Below are 16,889 nucleotides of genomic sequence, written 5' to 3'. Positions count from 1 at the left end.
TGTGGGTTTAGCCTGTGCTGTATGTATGTATGGGTGGCTGACTGCCACCCACCCAGAAAGTGTATGGGAGGCTGGTTGGCTGCCAGCCTTCCTTCCATTCCTATGAGTAATGTGAGTGCTCATGAAGGGGACATGGTTGGGTCCACCCCTTTCCCGGTTATCCCCTCTAGGCCTTTTGGCTTAGATCAAGTGTAAAAAAAGAAAGGATCTTGCGACAGATCGCATCCTGAGGCACGTTTTTTTTTTTTGTGTGAATACTTGCACTTGGGTGACTTGTGAGCACATACTGATACATACGTTCCCTATCTGGGGACCATAAATTAAATGGATTTTTGAGAAAGGGAGCTGATTTGGAAGCTTGCTTCTGTCGCCCTATGCATTGACCCGATGTGGCAGTATCTTCGGGTAGTGAACAGTGCACCACCCCATTCCAGTGTTAAACAAGAAAGATTCTCATTTAATCCTCCGTGGGTGAGAATTTGAGTTTGAGAATTGGAGACCAAAATGATGAGTTGCACTGACTGGTTTATGAACGTCTATTCATTTAGCGTTTTAATGACCATGTTTGCACACTGATTGGTGTAAAAAAATAAAATAAAACTAAATAATAATAATCTAGCACACCTGTGCAGGTTTGACATGACATGACAGGTAGCTGTCTTGTGGGTGGTGCTGAATCCTGTTAAATGACATGAGGGTCTCATGCCTATACACAAGGGTGTGTCATTGCTGTTGCTTGACCATGCATTGGTTTCTGTGGTCAGTGAATGATAAAAACAAAATTTACCATCCATTGATGGATGGGAAATCCGCCATGAGGCATTTGTTTTTAGAAACTGCTGCTCACAACCAATGTTGCAATGGAGTGTCTCCATCTGCTGGTGGTATTGGAAAGGCATTAGTGCTATGACAGGGTCTGAAGAAGAAGAAGAAGAAGAAGACGGAAAAAAATATATATAAAAAGAAAAAGAGAGAGAGAGAGAGAGACTGACTTAGTGAGCGAGTGAGTGAGAGAGTGAGAGTGAGTGAGAGTGAATGAGTGAGTGATTGAGTGAGTGAGTGAGTGAGTGAGAACAAATGAGTTAAAGCAAGTGAGTGAGAGAGATCGAATGAATGAAAGTCTGAATGACAGAAAGAAAAAAGGATGAAGAAAGAAGCATGAAGAAAAAAAAATGTATATGGAGTTGCTGACATGAGTGCAATCTACAAAGCCGTTGAGGCTGATCCTCATGGGAGGATTATTGCACCAGGACCCTTAGCACTTTTAAAATGCCATTCAATGCCACGGGCTAGATGTAAACTGCAGATGACCATGTTGTGGTAGTTACCATGGATACCCAAGTGATGTGTGAGCTAACACATAGGCCCAACAGATTCCAAGAAGGCCAGAATCACCAGCGGCACCACCATCGATTGTCAGGTCACCCGGATTCAGCAAATACCAGAGTCCAAAATGATGCAGGTTTATACTGTTAATTTTCAGTTTATCGTTACAGTTGGTGTTATTCCATGTCGGAAGGGACGCAGCTACAGCCAGTGGGGTAACTAGAGACAGGCAGGCAGCTATGTGCAACAAAGGTAGGCGTGTTGTTTTCATATGCAGATCTGAAATATTGTCTTATATGCAAGAGGAGGAGTGATGGGGGTTCAGGCAAAAGCCAGGCTATGGATTGCATTGCTAAATGCTCCATCAGAGTGCAATGGTCGCCTGTCCTTTTTTTAAGTGATGATGTGGGTTTAGCCTGTGCTGTATGTATGTATGGGTGGCTGACTGCCACCCACCCAGAAAGTGTATGGGAGGCTGGTTGGCTGCCAGCCTTCCTTCCATTCCTATGAGTAATATGAGTGCTCATGAAGGGGACATGGTTGGGTCCACCCCTTTCCCGGTTATCCCCTCTAGGCCTTTTGGCTTAGATCAAGTGTAAAAAAAGAAAGGATCTTGCGACAGATCGCATCCTGAGGCACGTTTTTTTTTGTGTGAATACTTGCACTTGGGTGACTTGTGAGCACATACTGATACATACGTTCCCTATCTGGGGACCATAAATTAAATGGATTTTTGAGAAAGGGAGCTGATTTGGAAGCTTGCTTCTGTCGCCCTATGCATTGACCCGATGTGGCAGTATCTTCGGGTAGTGAACAGTGCACCACCCCATTCCAGTGTTAAACAAGAAAGATTCTCATTTAATCCTCCGTGGGTGAGAATTTGAGTTTGAGAATTGGAGACCAAAATGATGAGTTGCACTGACTGGTTTATGAACGTCTATTCATTTAGCGTTTTAATGACCATGTTTGCACACTGATTGGTGTAAAAAAATAAAATAAAACTAAATAATAATAATCTAGCACACCTGTGCAGGTTTGACATGACATGACAGGTAGCTGTCTTGTGGGTGGTGCTGAATCCTGTTAAATGACATGAGGGTCTCATGCCTATACACAAGGGTGTGTCATTGCTGTTGCTTGACCATGCATTGGTTTCTGTGGTCAGTGAATGATAAAAACAAAATTTACCATCCATTGATGGATGGGAAATCCGCCATGAGGCATTTGTTTTTAGAAACTGCTGCTCACAACCAATGTTGCAATGGAGTGTCTCCATCTGCTGGTGGTATTGGAAAGGCATTAGTGCTATGACAGGGTCTGAAGAAGAAGAAGAAGAAGAAGACGGAAAAAAATATATATAAAAAGAAAAAGAGAGAGAGAGACTGACTTAGTGAGCGAGTGAGTGAGAGAGTGAGAGTGAGTGAGAGTGAATGAGTGAGTGAGTGATTGAGTGAGTGAGTGAGTGAGTGAGAACAAATGAGTTAAAGCAAGTGAGTGAGAGAGATCGAATGAATGAAAGTCTGAATGACAGAAAGAAAAAAGGATGAAGAAAGAAGCATGAAGAAAAAAAAATGTATATGGAGTTGCTGACATGAGTGCAATCTACAAAGCCGTTGAGGCTGATCCTCATGGGAGGATTATTGCACCAGGACCCTTAGCACTTTTAAAATGCCATTCAATGCCACGGGCTAGATGTAAACTGCAGATGACCATGTTGTGGTAGTTACCATGGATACCCAAGTGATGTGTGAGCTAACACATAGGCCCAACAGATTCCAAGAAGGCCAGAATCACCAGCGGCACCACCATCGATTGTCAGGTCACCCGGATTCAGCAAATACCAGAGTCCAAAATGATGCAGGTTTATACTGTTAATTTTCAGTTTATCGTTACAGTTGGTGTTATTCCATGTCGGAAGGGACGCAGCTACAGCCAGTGGGGTAACTAGAGACAGGCAGGCAGCTATGTGCAACAAAGGTAGGCGTGTTGTTTTCATATGCAGATCTGAAATATTGTCTTATATGCAAGAGGAGGAGTGATGGGGGTTCAGGCAAAAGCCAGGCTATGGATTGCATTGCTAAATGCTCCATCAGAGTGCAATGGTCGCCTGTCCTTTTTTTAAGTGATGATGTGGGTTTAGCCTGTGCTGTATGTATGTATGGGTGGCTGACTGCCACCCACCCAGAAAGTGTATGGGAGGCTGGTTGGCTGCCAGCCTTCCTTCCATTCCTATGAGTAATGTGAGTGCTCATGAAGGGGACATGGTTGGGTCCACCCCTTTCCCGGTTATCCCCTCTAGGCCTTTTGGCTTAGATCAAGTGTAAAAAAAGAAAGGATCTTGCGACAGATCGCATCCTGAGGCACGTTTTTTTTTGTGTGAATACTTGCACTTGGGTGACTTGTGAGCACATACTGATACATACGTTCCCTATCTGGGGACCATAAATTAAATGGATTTTTGAGAAAGGGAGCTGATTTGGAAGCTTGCTTCTGTCGCCCTATGCATTGACCCGATGTGGCAGTATCTTCGGGTAGTGAACAGTGCACCACCCCATTCCAGTGTTAAACAAGAAAGATTCTCATTTAATCCTCCGTGGGTGAGAATTTGAGTTTGAGAATTGGAGACCAAAATGATGAGTTGCACTGACTGGTTTATGAACGTCTATTCATTTAGCGTTTTAATGACCATGTTTGCACACTGATTGGTGTAAAAAAATAAAATAAAACTAAATAATAATAATCTAGCACACCTGTGCAGGTTTGACATGACATGACAGGTAGCTGTCTTGTGGGTGGTGCTGAATCCTGTTAAATGACATGAGGGTCTCATGCCTATACACAAGGGTGTGTCATTGCTGTTGCTTGACCATGCATTGGTTTCTGTGGTCAGTGAATGATAAAAACTAAATTTACCATCCATTGATGGATGGGAAATCCGCCATGAGGCATTTGTTTTTAGAAACTGCTGCTCACAACCAATGTTGCAATGGAGTGTCTCCATCTGCTGGTGGTATTGGAAAGGCATTAGTGCTATGACAGGGTCTGAAGAAGAAGAAGAAGAAGAAGACGGAAAAAAATATATATAAAAAGAAAAAGAGAGAGAGAGAGAGAGACTGACTTAGTGAGCGAGTGAGTGAGAGAGTGAGAGTGAGTGAGAGTGAATGAGTGAGTGAGTGATTGAGTGAGTGAGTGAGTGAGTGAGAACAAATGAGTTAAAGCAAGTGAGTGAGAGAGATCGAATGAATGAAAGTCTGAATGACAGAAAGAAAAAAGGATGAAGAAAGAAGCATGAAGAAAAAAAAATGTATATGGAGTTGCTGACATGAGTGCAATCTACAAAGCCGTTGAGGCTGATCCTCATGGGAGGATTATTGCACCAGGACCCTTAGCACTTTTAAAATGCCATTCAATGCCACGGGCTAGATGTAAACTGCAGATGACCATGTTGTGGTAGTTACCATGGATACCCAAGTGATGTGTGAGCTAACACATAGGCCCAACAGATTCCAAGAAGGCCAGAATCACCAGCGGCACCACCATCGATTGTCAGGTCACCCGGATTCAGCAAATACCAGAGTCCAAAATGATGCAGGTTTATACTGTTAATTTTCAGTTTATCGTTACAGTTGGTGTTATTCCATGTCGGAAGGGACGCAGCTACAGCCAGTGGGGTAACTAGAGACAGGCAGGCAGCTATGTGCAACAAAGGTAGGCGTGTTGTTTTCATATGCAGATCTGAAATATTGTCTTATATGCAAGAGGAGGAGTGATGGGGGTTCAGGCAAAAGCCAGGCTATGGATTGCATTGCTAAATGCTCCATCAGAGTGCAATGGTCGCCTGTCCTTTTTTTAAGTGATGATGTGGGTTTAGCCTGTGCTGTATGTATGTATGGGTGGCTGACTGCCACCCACCCATAAAGTGTATGGGAGGCTGGTTGGCTGCCAGCCTTCCTTCCATTCCTATGAGTAATGTGAGTGCTCATGAAGGGGACATGGTTGGGTCCACCCCTTTCCCGGTTATCCCCTCTAGGCCTTTTGGCTTAGATCAAGTGTAAAAAAAGAAAGGATCTTGCGACAGATCGCATCCTGAGGCACGTTTTTTTTTGTGTGAATACTTGCACTTGGGTGACTTGTGAGCACATACTGATACATACGTTCCCTATCTGGGGACCATAAATTAAATGGATTTTTGAGAAAGGGAGCTGATTTGGAAGCTTGCTTCTGTCGCCCTATGCATTGACCCGATGTGGCAGTATCTTCGGGTAGTGAACAGTGCACCACCCCATTCCAGTGTTAAACAAGAAAGATTCTCATTTAATCCTCCGTGGGTGAGAATTTGAGTTTGAGAATTGGAGACCAAAATGATGAGTTGCACTGACTGGTTTATGAACGTCTATTCATTTAGCGTTTTAATGACCATGTTTGCACACTGATTGGTGTAAAAAAATAAAATAAAACTAAATAATAATAATCTAGCACACCTGTGCAGGTTTGACATGACATGACAGGTAGCTGTCTTGTGGGTGGTGCTGAATCCTGTTAAATGACATGAGGGTCTCATGCCTATACACAAGGGTGTGTCATTGCTGTTGCTTGACCATGCATTGGTTTCTGTGGTCAGTGAATGATAAAAACAAAATTTACCATCCATTGATGGATGGGAAATCCGCCATGAGGCATTTGTTTTTAGAAACTGCTGCTCACAACCAATGTTGCAATGGAGTGTCTCCATCTGCTGGTGGTATTGGAAAGGCATTAGTGCTATGACAGGGTCTGAAGAAGAAGAAGAAGAAGACGGAAAAAAATATATATAAAAAGAAAAAGAGAGAGAGAGAGAGAGACTGACTTAGTGAGCGAGTGAGTGAGAGAGTGAGAGTGAGTGAGAGTGAATGAGTGAGTGAGTGATTGAGTGAGTGAGTGAGTGAGTGAGAACAAATGAGTTAAAGCAAGTGAGTGAGAGAGATCGAATGAATGAAAGTCTGAATGACAGAAAGAAAAAAGGATGAAGAAAGAAGCATGAAGAAAAAAAATGTATATGGAGTTGCTGACATGAGTGCAATCTACAAAGCCGTTGAGGCTGATCCTCATGGGAGGATTATTGCACCAGGACCCTTAGCACTTTTAAAATGCCATTCAATGCCACGGGCTAGATGTAAACTGCAGATGACCATGTTGTGGTAGTTACCATGGATACCCAAGTGATGTGTGAGCTAACACATAGGCCCAACAGATTCCAAGAAGGCCAGAATCACCAGCGGCACCACCATCGATTGTCAGGTCACCCGGATTCAGCAAATACCAGAGTCCAAAATGATGCAGGTTTATACTGTTAATTTTCAGTTTATCGTTACAGTTGGTGTTATTCCATGTCGGAAGGGACGCAGCTACAGCCAGTGGGGTAACTAGAGACAGGCAGGCAGCTATGTGCAACAAAGGTAGGCGTGTTGTTTTCATATGCAGATCTGAAATATTGTCTTATATGCAAGAGGAGGAGTGATGGGGGTTCAGGCAAAAGCCAGGCTATGGATTGCATTGCTAAATGCTCCATCAGAGTGCAATGGTCGCCTGTCCTTTTTTTAAGTGATGATGTGGGTTTAGCCTGTGCTGTATGTATGTATGGGTGGCTGACTGCCACCCACCCAGAAAGTGTATGGGAGGCTGGTTGGCTGCCAGCCTTCCTTCCATTCCTATGAGTAATGTGAGTGCTCATGAAGGGGACATGGTTGGGTCCACCCCTTTCCCGGTTATCCCCTCTAGGCCTTTTGGCTTAGATCAAGTGTAAAAAAAGAAAGGATCTTGCGACAGATCGCATCCTGAGGCACGTTTTTTTTTTGTGTGAATACTTGCACTTGGGTGACTTGTGAGCACATACTGATACATACGTTCCCTATCTGGGGACCATAAATTAAATGGATTTTTGAGAAAGGGAGCTGATTTGGAAGCTTGCTTCTGTCGCCCTATGCATTGACCCGATGTGGCAGTATCTTCGGGTAGTGAACAGTGCACCACCCCATTCCAGTGTTAAACAAGAAAGATTCTCATTTAATCCTCCGTGGGTGAGAATTTGAGTTTGAGAATTGGAGACCAAAATGATGAGTTGCACTGACTGGTTTATGAACGTCTATTCATTTAGCGTTTTAATGACCATGTTTGCACACTGATTGGTGTAAAAAAATAAAATAAAACTAAATAATAATAATCTAGCACACCTGTGCAGGTTTGACATGACATGACAGGTAGCTGTCTTGTGGGTGGTGCTGAATCCTGTTAAATGACATGAGGGTCTCATGCCTATACACAAGGGTGTGTCATTGCTGTTGCTTGACCATGCATTGGTTTCTGTGGTCAGTGAATGATAAAAACTAAATTTACCATCCATTGATGGATGGGAAATCCGCCATGAGGCATTTGTTTTTAGAAACTGCTGCTCACAACCAATGTTGCAATGGAGTGTCTCCATCTGCTGGTGGTATTGGAAAGGCATTAGTGCTATGACAGGGTCTGAAGAAGAAGAAGAAGAAGAAGACGGAAAAAAATATATATAAAAAGAAAAAGAGAGAGAGAGAGAGAGACTGACTTAGTGAGCGAGTGAGTGAGAGAGTGAGAGTGAGTGAGAGTGAATGAGTGAGTGAGTGATTGAGTGAGTGAGTGAGTGAGTGAGAACAAATGAGTTAAAGCAAGTGAGTGAGAGAGATCGAATGAATGAAAGTCTGAATGACAGAAAGAAAAAAGGATGAAGAAAGAAGCATGAAGAAAAAAAAATGTATATGGAGTTGCTGACATGAGTGCAATCTACAAAGCCGTTGAGGCTGATCCTCATGGGAGGATTATTGCACCAGGACCCTTAGCACTTTTAAAATGCCATTCAATGCCACGGGCTAGATGTAAACTGCAGATGACCATGTTGTGGTAGTTACCATGGATACCCAAGTGATGTGTGAGCTAACACATAGGCCCAACAGATTCCAAGAAGGCCAGAATCACCAGCGGCACCACCATCGATTGTCAGGTCACCCGGATTCAGCAAATACCAGAGTCCAAAATGATGCAGGTTTATACTGTTAATTTTCAGTTTATCGTTACAGTTGGTGTTATTCCATGTCGGAAGGGACGCAGCTACAGCCAGTGGGGTAACTAGAGACAGGCAGGCAGCTATGTGCAACAAAGGTAGGCGTGTTGTTTTCATATGCAGATCTGAAATATTGTCTTATATGCAAGAGGAGGAGTGATGGGGGTTCAGGCAAAAGCCAGGCTATGGATTGCATTGCTAAATGCTCCATCAGAGTGCAATGGTCGCCTGTCCTTTTTTTAAGTGATGATGTGGGTTTAGCCTGTGCTGTATGTATGTATGGGTGGCTGACTGCCACCCACCCAGAAAGTGTATGGGAGGCTGGTTGGCTGCCAGCCTTCCTTCCATTCCTATGAGTAATGTGAGTGCTCATGAAGGGGACATGGTTGGGTCCACCCCTTTCCCGGTTATCCCCTCTAGGCCTTTTGGCTTAGATCAAGTGTAAAAAAAGAAAGGATCTTGCGACAGATCGCATCCTGAGGCACGTTTTTTTTTGTGTGAATACTTGCACTTGGGTGACTTGTGAGCACATACTGATACATACGTTCCCTATCTGGGGACCATAAATTAAATGGATTTTTGAGAAAGGGAGCTGATTTGGAAGCTTGCTTCTGTCGCCCTATGCATTGACCCGATGTGGCAGTATCTTCGGGTAGTGAACAGTGCACCACCCCATTCCAGTGTTAAACAAGAAAGATTCTCATTTAATCCTCCGTGGGTGAGAATTTGAGTTTGAGAATTGGAGACCAAAATGATGAGTTGCACTGACTGGTTTATGAACGTCTATTCATTTAGCGTTTTAATGACCATGTTTGCACACTGATTGGTGTAAAAAAATAAAATAAAACTAAATAATAATAATCTAGCACACCTGTGCAGGTTTGACATGACATGACAGGTAGCTGTCTTGTGGGTGGTGCTGAATCCTGTTAAATGACATGAGGGTCTCATGCCTATACACAAGGGTGTGTCATTGCTGTTGCTTGACCATGCATTGGTTTCTGTGGTCAGTGAATGATAAAAACAAAATTTACCATCCATTGATGGATGGGAAATCCGCCATGAGGCATTTGTTTTTAGAAACTGCTGCTCACAACCAATGTTGCAATGGAGTGTCTCCATCTGCTGGTGGTATTGGAAAGGCATTAGTGCTATGACAGGGTCTGAAGAAGAAGAAGAAGAAGAAGAAGAAGACGGAAAAAAATATATATAAAAAGAAAAAGAGAGAGAGAGAGAGAGACTGACTTAGTGAGCGAGTGAGTGAGAGAGTGAGAGTGAGTGAGAGTGAATGAGTGAGTGAGTGATTGAGTGAGTGAGTGAGTGAGAACAAATGAGTTAAAGCAAGTGAGTGAGAGAGATCGAATGAATGAAAGTCTGAATGACAGAAAGAAAAAAGGATGAAGAAAGAAGCATGAAGAAAAAAAAATGTATATGGAGTTGCTGACATGAGTGCAATCTACAAAGCCGTTGAGGCTGATCCTCATGGGAGGATTATTGCACCAGGACCCTTAGCACTTTTAAAATGCCATTCAATGCCACGGGCTAGATGTAAACTGCAGATGACCATGTTGTGGTAGTTACCATGGATACCCAAGTGATGTGTGAGCTAACACATAGGCCCAACAGATTCCAAGAAGGCCAGAATCACCAGCGGCACCACCATCGATTGTCAGGTCACCCGGATTCAGCAAATACCAGAGTCCAAAATGATGCAGGTTTATACTGTTAATTTTCAGTTTATCGTTACAGTTGGTGTTATTCCATGTCGGAAGGGACGCAGCTACAGCCAGTGGGGTAACTAGAGACAGGCAGGCAGCTATGTGCAACAAAGGTAGGCGTGTTGTTTTCATATGCAGATCTGAAATATTGTCTTATATGCAAGAGGAGGAGTGATGGGGGTTCAGGCAAAAGCCAGGCTATGGATTGCATTGCTAAATGCTCCATCAGAGTGCAATGGTCGCCTGTCCTTTTTTTAAGTGATGATGTGGGTTTAGCCTGTGCTGTATGTATGTATGGGTGGCTGACTGCCACCCACCCAGAAAGTGTATGGGAGGCTGGTTGGCTGCCAGCCTTCCTTCCATTCCTATGAGTAATGTGAGTGCTCATGAAGGGGACATGGTTGGGTCCACCCCTTTCCCGGTTATCCCCTCTAGGCCTTTTGGCTTAGATCAAGTGTAAAAAAAGAAAGGATCTTGCGACAGATCGCATCCTGAGGCACGTTTTTTTTTGTGTGAATACTTGCACTTGGGTGACTTGTGAGCACATACTGATACATACGTTCCCTATCTGGGGACCATAAATTAAATGGATTTTTGAGAAAGGGAGCTGATTTGGAAGCTTGCTTCTGTCGCCCTATGCATTGACCCGATGTGGCAGTATCTTCGGGTAGTGAACAGTGCACCACCCCATTCCAGTGTTAAACAAGAAAGATTCTCATTTAATCCTCCGTGGGTGAGAATTTGAGTTTGAGAATTGGAGACCAAAATGATGAGTTGCACTGACTGGTTTATGAACGTCTATTCATTTAGCGTTTTAATGACCATGTTTGCACACTGATTGGTGTAAAAAAATAAAATAAAACTAAATAATAATAATCTAGCACACCTGTGCAGGTTTGACATGACATGACAGGTAGCTGTCTTGTGGGTGGTGCTGAATCCTGTTAAATGACATGAGGGTCTCATGCCTATACACAAGGGTGTGTCATTGCTGTTGCTTGACCATGCATTGGTTTCTGTGGTCAGTGAATGATAAAAACAAAATTTACCATCCATTGATGGATGGGAAATCCGCCATGAGGCATTTGTTTTTAGAAACTGCTGCTCACAACCAATGTTGCAATGGAGTGTCTCCATCTGCTGGTGGTATTGGAAAGGCATTAGTGCTATGACAGGGTCTGAAGAAGAAGAAGAAGACGGAAAAAAATATATATAAAAAGAAAAAGAGAGAGAGAGAGACTGACTTAGTGAGCGAGTGAGTGAGAGAGTGAGAGTGAGTGAGAGTGAATGAGTGAGTGAGTGATTGAGTGAGTGAGTGAGTGAGTGAGAACAAATGAGTTAAAGCAAGTGAGTGAGAGAGATCGAATGAATGAAAGTCTGAATGACAGAAAGAAAAAAGGATGAAGAAAGAAGCATGAAGAAAAAAAAATGTATATGGAGTTGCTGACATGAGTGCAATCTACAAAGCCGTTGAGGCTGATCCTCATGGGAGGATTATTGCACCAGGACCCTTAGCACTTTTAAAATGCCATTCAATGCCACGGGCTAGATGTAAACTGCAGATGACCATGTTGTGGTAGTTACCATGGATACCCAAGTGATGTGTGAGCTAACACATAGGCCCAACAGATTCCAAGAAGGCCAGAATCACCAGCGGCACCACCATCGATTGTCAGGTCACCTGGATTCAGCAAATACCAGAGTCCAAAATGATGCAGGTTTATACTGTTAATTTTCAGTTTATCGTTACAGTTGGTGTTATTCCATGTCGGAAGGGACGCAGCTACAGCCAGTGGGGTAACTAGAGACAGGCAGGCAGCTATGTGCAACAAACGTAGGCGTGTTGTTTTCATATGCAGATCTGAAATATTGTCTTATATGCAAGAGGAGGAGTGATGGGGGTTCAGGCAAAAGCCAGGCTATGGATTGCATTGCTAAATGCTCCATCAGAGTGCAATGGTCGCCTGTCCTTTTTTTAAGTGATGATGTGGGTTTAGCCTGTGCTGTATGTATGTATGGGTGGCTGACTGCCACCCACCCAGAAAGTGTATGGGAGGCTGGTTGGCTGCCAGCCTTCCTTCCATTCCTATGAGTAATGTGAGTGCTCATGAAGGGGACATGGTTGGGTCCACCCCTTTCCCGGTTATCCCCTCTAGGCCTTTTGGCTTAGATCAAGTGTAAAAAAAGAAAGGATCTTGCGACAGATCGCATCCTGAGGCACGTTTTTTTTTGTGTGAATACTTGCACTTGGGTGACTTGTGAGCACATACTGATACATACGTTCCCTATCTGGGGACCATAAATTAAATGGATTTTTGAGAAAGGGAGCTGATTTGGAAGCTTGCTTCTGTCGCCCTATGCATTGACCCGATGTGGCAGTATCTTCGGGTAGTGAACAGTGCACCACCCCATTCCAGTGTTAAACAAGAAAGATTCTCATTTAATCCTCCGTGGGTGAGAATTTGAGTTTGAGAATTGGAGACCAAAATGATGAGTTGCACTGACTGGTTTATGAACGTCTATTCATTTAGCGTTTTAATGACCATGTTTGCACACTGATTGGTGTAAAAAAATAAAATAAAACTAAATAATAATAATCTAGCACACCTGTGCAGGTTTGACATGACATGACAGGTAGCTGTCTTGTGGGTGGTGCTGAATCCTGTTAAATGACATGAGGGTCTCATGCCTATACACAAGGGTGTGTCATTGCTGTTGCTTGACCATGCATTGGTTTCTGTGGTCAGTGAATGATAAAAACAAAATTTACCATCCATTGATGGATGGGAAATCCGCCATGAGGCATTTGTTTTTAGAAACTGCTGCTCACAACCAATGTTGCAATGGAGTGTCTCCATCTGCTGGTGGTATTGGAAAGGCATTAGTGCTATGACAGGGTCTGAAGAAGAAGAAGAAGAAGACGGAAAAAAATATATATAAAAAGAAAAAGAGAGAGAGAGAGAGAGACTGACTTAGTGAGCGAGTGAGTGAGAGAGTGAGAGTGAGTGAGAGTGAATGAGTGAGTGAGTGATTGAGTGAGTGAGTGAGTGAGTGAGAACAAATGAGTTAAAGCAAGTGAGTGAGAGAGATCGAATGAATGAAAGTCTGAATGACAGAAAGAAAAAAGGATGAAGAAAGAAGCATGAAGAAAAAAAAATGTATATGGAGTTGCTGACATGAGTGCAATCTACAAAGCCGTTGAGGCTGATCCTCATGGGAGGATTATTGCACCAGGACCCTTAGCACTTTTAAAATGCCATTCAATGCCACGGGCTAGATGTAAACTGCAGATGACCATGTTGTGGTAGTTACCATGGATACCCAAGTGATGTGTGAGCTAACACATAGGCCCAACAGATTCCAAGAAGGCCAGAATCACCAGCGGCACCACCATCGATTGTCAGGTCACCCGGATTCAGCAAATACCAGAGTCCAAAATGATGCAGGTTTATACTGTTAATTTTCAGTTTATCGTTACAGTTGGTGTTATTCCATGTCGGAAGGGACGCAGCTACAGCCAGTGGGGTAACTAGAGACAGGCAGGCAGCTATGTGCAACAAAGGTAGGCGTGTTGTTTTCATATGCAGATCTGAAATATTGTCTTATATGCAAGAGGAGGAGTGATGGGGGTTCAGGCAAAAGCCAGGCTATGGACTGCATTGCTAAATGCTCCATCAGAGTGCAATGGTCGCCTGTCCTTTTTTTAAGTGATGATGTGGGTTTAGCCTGTGCTGTATGTATGTATGGGTGGCTGACTGCCACCCACCCAGAAAGTGTATGGGAGGCTGGTTGGCTGCCAGCCTTCCTTCCATTCCTATGAGTAATGTGAGTGCTCATGAAGGGGACATGGTTGGGTCCACCCCTTTCCCGGTTATCCCCTCTAGGCCTTTTGGCTTAGATCAAGTGTAAAAAAAGAAAGGATCTTGCGACAGATCGCATCCTGAGGCACGTTTTTTTTGTGTGAATACTTGCACTTGGGTGACTTGTGAGCACATACTGATACATACGTTCCCTATCTGGGGACCATAAATTAAATGGATTTTTGAGAAAGGGAGCTGATTTGGAAGCTTGCTTCTGTCGCCCTATGCATTGACCCGATGTGGCAGTATCTTCGGGTAGTGAACAGTGCACCACCCCATTCCAGTGTTAAACAAGAAAGATTCTCATTTAATCCTCCGTGGGTGAGAATTTGAGTTTGAGAATTGGAGACCAAAATGATGAGTTGCACTGACTGGTTTATGAACGTCTATTCATTTAGCGTTTTAATGACCATGTTTGCACACTGATTGGTGTAAAAAAATAAAATAAAACTAAATAATAATAATCTAGCACACCTGTGCAGGTTTGACATGACATGACAGGTAGCTGTCTTGTGGGTGGTGCTGAATCCTGTTAAATGACATGAGGGTCTCATGCCTATACACAAGGGTGTGTCATTGCTGTTGCTTGACCATGCATTGGTTTCTGTGGTCAGTGAATGATAAAAACAAAATTTACCATCCATTGATGGATGGGAAATCCGCCATGAGGCATTTGTTTTTAGAAACTGCTGCTCACAACCAATGTTGCAATGGAGTGTCTCCATCTGCTGGTGGTATTGGAAAGGCATTAGTGCTATGACAGGGTCTGAAGAAGAAGAAGAAGAAGAAGACGGAAAAAAATATATATAAAAAGAAAAAGAGAGAGAGAGAGAGAGACTGACTTAGTGAGCGAGTGAGTGAGAGAGTGAGAGTGAGTGAGAGTGAATGAGTGAGTGAGTGATTGAGTGAGTGAGTGAGTGAGTGAGTGAGAACAAATGAGTTAAAGCAAGTGAGTGAGAGAGATCGAATGAATGAAAGTCTGAATGACAGAAAGAAAAAAGGATGAAGAAAGAAGCATGAAGAAAAAAAAATGTATATGGAGTTGCTGACATGAGTGCAATCTACAAAGCCGTTGAGGCTGATCCTCATGGGAGGATTATTGCACCAGGACCCTTAGCACTTTTAAAATGCCATTCAATGCCACGGGCTAGATGTAAACTGCAGATGACCATGTTGTGGTAGTTACCATGGATACCCAAGTGATGTGTGAGCTAACACATAGGCCCAACAGATTCCAAGAAGGCCAGAATCACCAGCGGCACCACCATCGATTGTCAGGTCACCCGGATTCAGCAAATACCAGAGTCCAAAATGATGCAGGTTTATACTGTTAATTTTCAGTTTATCGTTACAGTTGGTGTTATTCCATGTCGGAAGGGACGCAGCTACAGCCAGTGGGGTAACTAGAGACAGGCAGGCAGCTATGTGCAACAAAGGTAGGCGTGTTGTTTTCATATGCAGATCTGAAATATTGTCTTATATGCAAGAGGAGGAGTGATGGGGGTTCAGGCAAAAGCCAGGCTATGGATTGCATTGCTAAATGCTCCATCAGAGTGCAATGGTCGCCTGTCCTTTTTTTAAGTGATGATGTGGGTTTAGCCTGTGCTGTATGTATGTATGGGTGGCTGACTGCCACCCACCCAGAAAGTGTATGGGAGGCTGGTTGGCTGCCAGCCTTCCTTCCATTCCTATGAGTAATGTGAGTGCTCATGAAGGGGACATGGTTGGGTCCACCCCTTTCCCGGTTATCCCCTCTAGTCCTTTTGGCTTAGATCAAGTGTAAAAAAAGAAAGGATCTTGCGACAGATCGCATCCTGAGGCACGTTTTTTTTTGTGTGAATACTTGCACTTGGGTGACTTGTGAGCACATACTGATACATACGTTCCCTATCTGGGGACCATAAATTAAATGGATTTTTGAGAAAGGGAGCTGATTTGGAAGCTTGCTTCTGTCGCCCTATGCATTGACCCGATGTGGCAGTATCTTCGGGTAGTGAACAGTGCACCACCCCATTCCAGTGTTAAACAAGAAAGATTCTCATTTAATCCTCCGTGGGTGAGAATTTGAGTTTGAGAATTGGAGACCAAAATGATGAGTTGCACTGACTGGTTTATGAACGTCTATTCATTTAGCGTTTTAATGACCATGTTTGCACACTGATTGGTGTAAAAAAATAAAATAAAACTAAATAATAATAATCTAGCACACCTGTGCAGGTTTGACATGACATGACAGGTAGCTGTCTTGTGGGTGGTGCTGAATCCTGTTAAATGACATGAGGGTCTCATGCCTATACACAAGGGTGTGTCATTGCTGTTGCTTGACCATGCATTGGTTTCTGTGGTCAGTGAATGATAAAAACAAAATTTACCATCCATTGATGGATGGGAAATCCGCCATGAGGCATTTGTTTTTAGAAACTGCTGCTCACAACCAATGTTGCAATGGAGTGTCTCCATCTGCTGGTGGTATTGGAAAGGCATTAGTGCTATGACAGGGTCTGAAGAAGAAGAAGAAGAAGACGGAAAAAAATATATATAAAAAGAAAAAGAGAGAGAGAGAGAGAGACTGACTTAGTGAGCGAGTGAGTGAGAGAGTGAGTGAGAGTGAATGAGTGAGTGAGTGATTGAGTGAGTGAGTGAGTGAGTGAGTGAGAACAAATGAGTTAAAGCAAGTGAGTGAGAGAGATCGAATGAATGAAAGTCTGAATGACAGAAAGAAAAAAGGATGAAGAAAGAAGCATGAAGAAAAAAAAATGTATATGGAGTTGCTGACATGAGTGCAATCTACAAAGCCGTTGAGGCTGATCCTCATGGGAGGATTATTGCACCCGGACCCTTAGCACTTTTAAAATGCCATTCAATGCCACGGGCTAGATGTAAACTGCAGATGACCATGTTGTGGTAGTTACCATG

General features: G+C 43.4%; 10 pseudogenes; all 10 read left to right on the top strand.

The window, feature by feature from the left end:
* The first annotated feature begins 159 nt into the window (after positions 1–159).
* Positions 160–426, top strand: LOC130346329 (U2 spliceosomal RNA; annotated as a pseudogene).
* A 1,463-nt stretch (positions 427–1,889) lies between these two features.
* LOC130346367 (U2 spliceosomal RNA) lies at positions 1,890–2,153 on the top strand (annotated as a pseudogene).
* A 1,461-nt stretch (positions 2,154–3,614) lies between these two features.
* Positions 3,615–3,878, top strand: LOC130346366 (U2 spliceosomal RNA; annotated as a pseudogene).
* A 1,467-nt stretch (positions 3,879–5,345) lies between these two features.
* LOC130346364 (U2 spliceosomal RNA) lies at positions 5,346–5,609 on the top strand (annotated as a pseudogene).
* Positions 5,610–7,072: 1,463 nt separating this feature from the next.
* LOC130346319 (U2 spliceosomal RNA) lies at positions 7,073–7,337 on the top strand (annotated as a pseudogene).
* A 1,467-nt stretch (positions 7,338–8,804) lies between these two features.
* LOC130346363 (U2 spliceosomal RNA) lies at positions 8,805–9,068 on the top strand (annotated as a pseudogene).
* A 1,469-nt stretch (positions 9,069–10,537) lies between these two features.
* On the top strand, positions 10,538–10,801 carry LOC130346362 (U2 spliceosomal RNA; annotated as a pseudogene).
* Positions 10,802–12,258: 1,457 nt separating this feature from the next.
* On the top strand, positions 12,259–12,522 carry LOC130346361 (U2 spliceosomal RNA; annotated as a pseudogene).
* A 1,464-nt stretch (positions 12,523–13,986) lies between these two features.
* LOC130346381 (U2 spliceosomal RNA) lies at positions 13,987–14,249 on the top strand (annotated as a pseudogene).
* Positions 14,250–15,720: 1,471 nt separating this feature from the next.
* On the top strand, positions 15,721–15,984 carry LOC130346349 (U2 spliceosomal RNA; annotated as a pseudogene).
* The last annotated feature ends 905 nt before the right edge of the window (positions 15,985–16,889 follow it).

The sequence above is a fragment of the Hyla sarda genome, unplaced genomic scaffold (genome assembly GCF_029499605.1).
Source record: "Hyla sarda isolate aHylSar1 unplaced genomic scaffold, aHylSar1.hap1 scaffold_784, whole genome shotgun sequence".
NCBI lineage: Eukaryota > Metazoa > Chordata > Amphibia > Anura > Hylidae > Hyla > Hyla sarda.
This window is presented reverse-complemented; position numbering and strand designations above follow the sequence as displayed.